Source organism: Chrysochloris asiatica, unplaced genomic scaffold (genome assembly GCF_000296735.1).
Source record: "Chrysochloris asiatica unplaced genomic scaffold, ChrAsi1.0 scaffold00111, whole genome shotgun sequence".
Taxonomy (NCBI): Eukaryota; Metazoa; Chordata; class Mammalia; order Afrosoricida; family Chrysochloridae; genus Chrysochloris; species Chrysochloris asiatica.
The window spans coordinates 9,989,668-9,995,356 of NW_006408629.1; the positions used below are offsets into that span (position 1 = coordinate 9,989,668).

General features: G+C 40.0%; 1 protein-coding gene across 1 annotated transcript in view; it reads left to right on the forward strand.

Annotated features, from left to right (window-relative positions):
* LNPEP (leucyl/cystinyl aminopeptidase) overlaps window positions 1-5,689 on the forward strand; it is a 72,718-nt gene that overhangs the window by 55,679 nt on the left and 11,350 nt on the right. The window lies entirely within an intron of this gene.

Sequence of the window (5,689 nt, forward strand, 5' to 3'; positions counted from 1 at the left end):
TGAAATGAACAAATAAATCATTGATTTTGCAGAATTCTATCATGCATTCTCCAGCATCATTTCTATCACCAAGGCCATATTTTCCAACTACTGATCCTTACTCTTTGCTCCCAACCTTTGCATTCCAATCACCAGTAATGAGCAATACATCTTGATTGCATGTTTGATTAATTTCAGATTGAAGATGTTGGTAGAATTCTTCTATTTCATCTTCACTGGCTTTAGTGGTTGGTGCATAAATTTGAATAATAGTGGTATTAACTGGGCTTTCTTGTAGGCTCACGGATATCATCCTATCACAGACAGCATTGTACCTCATGACTGATCTGGATATGGTCTTTTTGACGATGAATGCAACACCATTCCTCTTCAATTTGTCATTCCCGGCATAGTACACCACGTGATTGTCAGATTCAAAATGGCCAGTGAGAGTCCATTTCAGCTCACAAATGTCTAAGATATCACTATCAATGTTTATGCATTCCATTTCATTTTTGACAACTTACATTTTCCCAGATTCATACTTCGTACATTCCATGTTCCGATTTTCAATGGATGTTTACAGCTGTTTCTCTTCCATTTTGAGTTGTGCCCCATCAGCAAATGAAGGTCCTGTGGGCTTTTCTCCCATGGGTTTTACTCCATTCACATCATCATGGTCAACTCTACTTTGAGGAGGCACCTCTTCCCCAGTCACATTTTGAGTGTCTTCCACCCTGAGGGGCTCATTTTCAGCACTGTATCTGCCAGTGTTTCTCTGTTATTCATAAGGTTTTCAGTGACTGAAGATTCGGAAGTAGTTCCTCACTCTTTCTCCCTAGCCTGTCTTTGTCTGGAAGCTCATCTGAACCCTGTCTACCAGGGTTTATCCTGCTGGTATTTAAAATACCAGTAGCATAGCTTTCAGAATCACAGCAATTCACAAGTCACGACTGTACGACAAACTGACAGACAAGATTAAACAAGGCTTTTATCTTATACTATATACAGAAACCAGCTCAGCATGGATGAAAGGCCTAATGTGAATCCCAGAATTATAAAAATCGTTCATGAAAAAATAGGGACAAATTTAAGGGCTTTGATATATGGCACACATAGACTACCAAACATTGCAAAAATTGTGCAAACAAAAGGAGACAAAATAAATGATTGGGACATATAAAAAATTAGAAACTTATGTGTATTAAAAGATTTCACTAAAAATAAAGGGGCCATCACAATGGACAAAAATCTTTTGCAATGACATCTCAGACAAGGGACTAATTGTGTAGTGGTTACAAATCGGGCTGTGAACCGCAAGGTCAGCAGTTCGAAACTACCAGCTGTTCCATGGGAGAAAGATGAGGCTTTCTGCTGCCATAAAGATTTACAGCCTCGGAAACCCTGTACAGGGTCATTATGAGTCGGAACAGACTCCACTGTACATAACAACAACAACAACAACATAGGAAACTACAACACATCTACAACAGAAAAGACAACCCAGTTTAAAAATGGGCACAGGACATGAACAGACACTTCACCACGGAAGACATTTGGGCCGCCAACAAGCATATCAAGAGATGTTCACTATCATTAGACGTTGTTGTTGTTAAGTGCGGTCGAGTCGGTTCTAACTCATAGTAACCCTCTAGAAGGTTTCCAAGGAGTGACTGGTGAGCTTGAATCACCAACCTTGCAGTTCAAACTGACTTTGCAGTCTCAGGCATTAACCCACAGTGCCACACCAGGACTCCATTAGCCATTAGAGAGATGCAAATTAAAAGAACAAATGAGGTATCATCTCACACCAGCAATAACAGTGAAGTTCAAAAATGCAGAGGACAATAAATGCTGGTGAAGATGTAGAGAGCCTGGGGCCCTTCTGCATTGTGGGTGGGAGTGCAAAATGGTCCAACTTTGGAAAACTGTACGGTACTTCTTCAGAAAGTTGGAATTAGAAATACCTTATGATCTAGCAATTCTTCTACTTGGCATATATCTACAAGAAATATGAGCCAGAACACAAGTAGATATATGCACACCAATGTTTATCGCAGCACTATTCATAATAGCAAAAAGATGGAGACAGCCTAAGTGCCCATCAGTGGAAGAACGGATAAACAAACTTCGGTGCATACACACAATGGAATATTATGCTACTTTGAAGAATAAGAAGGAAACTGCAAGTCACTGCATAACATGGATTAAGCTTGAAGACATTATTTTGAGTGAAATTAGGTTGTCACAAAAGGACAAATACTGTTTAAGACAATTATCATGAAAGGTTAAGAAAAGGTACCCATACTAAAAGAAAAAAAGGAATTCTTTGTTGGTTACCAGAGGTGGGAGGGAGGGAACAGTAGAGCACAGGGTAGGGGATAGACACATCATTGTTAATGTGGTGTTGGGGAGAGCAATACACAAGAAAGGGGAGGGGGTATGGAAGAACAATAGGGAACACTAAGGCAAATTTTCATTGGCTAAATGGGACAGAGGTAAATAGTGGTGTATGTTCAACCTTGGAACAACAGGGCTCTGTGATTCAGGGATCTAGGCATATTTTGAATGGGTTATAAAGAGGAGAAATAACATTAAGATGCTTGACTGTCTAATGAATATTAGTTTCCTTTGTCTACTATTGTAGACACTTAAGTGGGATAAAAAGGAATATTGGGAAACATGATTACGGAAAGCTTGTAACCCATCTTGAGCTTATAACTGATTGTAATATCTAAAAGATGTTCTACAACTTGCCCAGTGAAATAGGCTTCTTATGGAGTCTTTGTAGTTTATAGGGCCTTAGGTGGAATTCTGACCCCCATCCAGAACCTTCTTAGATGGGACATTCTCACTGGAAAGAATAAGTATACCATCCTGGAGCAGCTAGAGGAATAGATGATATTTCTTGAAAGACCAGCAGGAAAACGAAAAAAACAAAAATGGCAGTCTGATTGTCTATTACAAGAACAAGTAAGTTGTTCACTGGCGAGTCATCAAGGCAAGTAGTTAGGTCCCTTCAGGACAAACCCCTCTCCAAAACTGAAACTCAAAGGGAACACATAAGCAGGCATGTAAGCATGCTGTCAGCCATATTGGTCTACTGGCAGAGGCGGAAAGGCAGCAATGAAGAAATGGGCTGAGTTCAACCATGTTCCTTAGACCCCTGTCGACCTGGAGATGAGAGAGAGAAGAGGAAGGACTGGTTGGTCCAAAGTGTGGTGACACCTGAGGACTTTTAAGACATGGACAAGGTCCTAGCCACAGAGAGCTATAGTCAAGAGTGAAGTGCCAGCTAATAGGAAGTGGGGGGAGATGCACAAGAACACCTAAACTTGTAGATAGTGCTCATTTGACCTAACTTCAATGGCTTGATGGTCAGAACTTGACTAAAACAAGATAAATTTGATAAAAGAGACAAGTATAAATTGCTACAATTTGATGAACTTGACATATACTTATGAATATAGTATATCAAAAAAACAGCTGAGAGGAAAGGAGTCTTCACATCAAGGATCAGTCCTATCCCCTCTGTATACAGGTTTGATAGGGATGGACAACCTAGGTACTGGCTACCTAAAGGGGAGTGAGAGGACTGTGAAGGCACGAAGTGACTGGCTTACAAGTTTTCAAGAGGGACTTTAGTTTCAGAGTGTGCAGGGGGAGGGTAAAATCCTCACTGAATAGTTTTTATTTTGTCTAGATGGGTCTGGTGAAAGGAAATTGGGATAAGATTCTTAGATTCAGTAGTGAGTAATTATTATCATGACTAATTGCGATTATCACAATTGCAAAGGTAGAAGTTTTGTAACATGAAAGGGGGAATAGTTAATCTTACATTCCAGGAACAGAGGGCCCTAGGACCATCAAGGGAGAAGAGCACGAGTGGAATGTGGGACCCTATCCAGAGAAGCAGCGACACCAGAGATAGAGGAAGAGAGGATTGTATGAAGAAATAGTGCAGCTGAGGACTCTAGACTCATGGTGCCGGGGTCCTGAGTTGGAGTCCCGCCTCAACAAAGGATCGCCTCAACGGAGCGTGGGGTTTTAACGTGAGTGGGAGATCTAGTAGGCGAAAGAAAAGAGACAGAGAAGACAGAGACACAAGATTGATGCAAGCTGACAGGCAAGCTAGCGTCCAAGCTAGCTGAGCCCCAGTCTTTTATTGTCAGAAGAAGGAAATTGACACAAAAGAAAATAATGACAAAAATGTTGATTATTCATTCACTCAAGACAGGATACGAGATCATTCATGTGATACAAGACACAATGATTCACAGATTTGTCCTTAACATATTTTTAAGTACATTATGATTTACCTAATAACCTAAAATTCTTATTTCTATAAAAAAAAGTTCAAGCAAGCAGTTATAGATTATATATTAACTTCTAGGTCTGTGTAACCTAGGGCAGCAACTTGCAGTTTCTCAAAGGTGTTTAACATATTTTCAACACTTAATCACAAGTGAGTGAAGGTGAGAGGCTTTAGAATTTTTACTAAAGATTAAGTTATACTTTCTAAAGAAGTTTAAGTTGCCTTTGTATCTTTTGCGGGCAGAAAATACATGCTTTTGTTAGTGAACAAGATTTCAGATACCTGGCTTCAGTTGTTAAACTAATGATTCTTTTCTCCTTGCTTCTACAATTATAGGGAAGATGAAAAACAGGTTTTGAGTTTTCTAAGAAGGTGCGGTCTCACTTTTACATTCTTTTAACTCTGTTCTGGTTTCTATATCTAGATATGACAATGTTCATTGTTATTATATTTCCATATACCTTCTTCGGCGGGAAGAAGAGTATTTGAATCATATTGATTATACCCGGAGGCGGTTTGGGGGGTTGCATAAAATTATCACATACAGCAAGATTCCCATGAAAAACATCAAGAGCACAACAGACATACATAGTGGTGTCTTCAGGGGCTAGCTACCAGTTTCAGTGTTATTATTGTACATAGACATTAACAGCTCATGTATCTGCTTAATATTAAACATAACTGAGTAATTGGTTAGAAAACAATTGTTACATATCCTCTGTGTTGCTACATCCTGTTTTTCTGTACTTTTATTTCTCATAGCCTCACGCACAACTCTTGTTACTCGGGCAGTGACATTTACATGAGAGCCATTGATCAAAATGTTGTGCGTATTATTACTGAAAACAATCACTTTCCCAGAAGCCACAATTACCGGAGTTAAGAGCATAAAGGACAAGTACAGAATGCATAAAAGTACAATTAAAGAAAATTGCACCGAGGTGGCCAGTGAGTTCGCCAAAGCCTATGAACCCGGGACTTCAGGGAGTTACTTCTCTGGCCCTCGGGGTCCATGGCCCATAAGCCTGAGGAGGGCTCAAAGACTGGATTTTCGTCCATGTTATCCTTGTGCCTCAACTTCTCAATGCTGGTTACGTATGCTGCGGTTGCCAGCATCATGGAAAGAGAAAGGCTGTGTGCTGGTGGCCAGGAGGTAGGCTTGCAGAATGTGCCAAAGGGCACATAAGTGCTGTGGAGTCAATTCCAACCCATAGCGAATATACCTATGTGTTTTTGTGTACATAAAAAAAAACAACCAAAAAACGGAATAGATGGAAATACTGTTGAATGATGATGCACGGAGGGGATTGCAACTATTGCAGTGAAATGAAATACAATAGGATGAGTGTAAAACCGATGTTCTCCCATGTAAACTATCACTCAATTCACAATAAA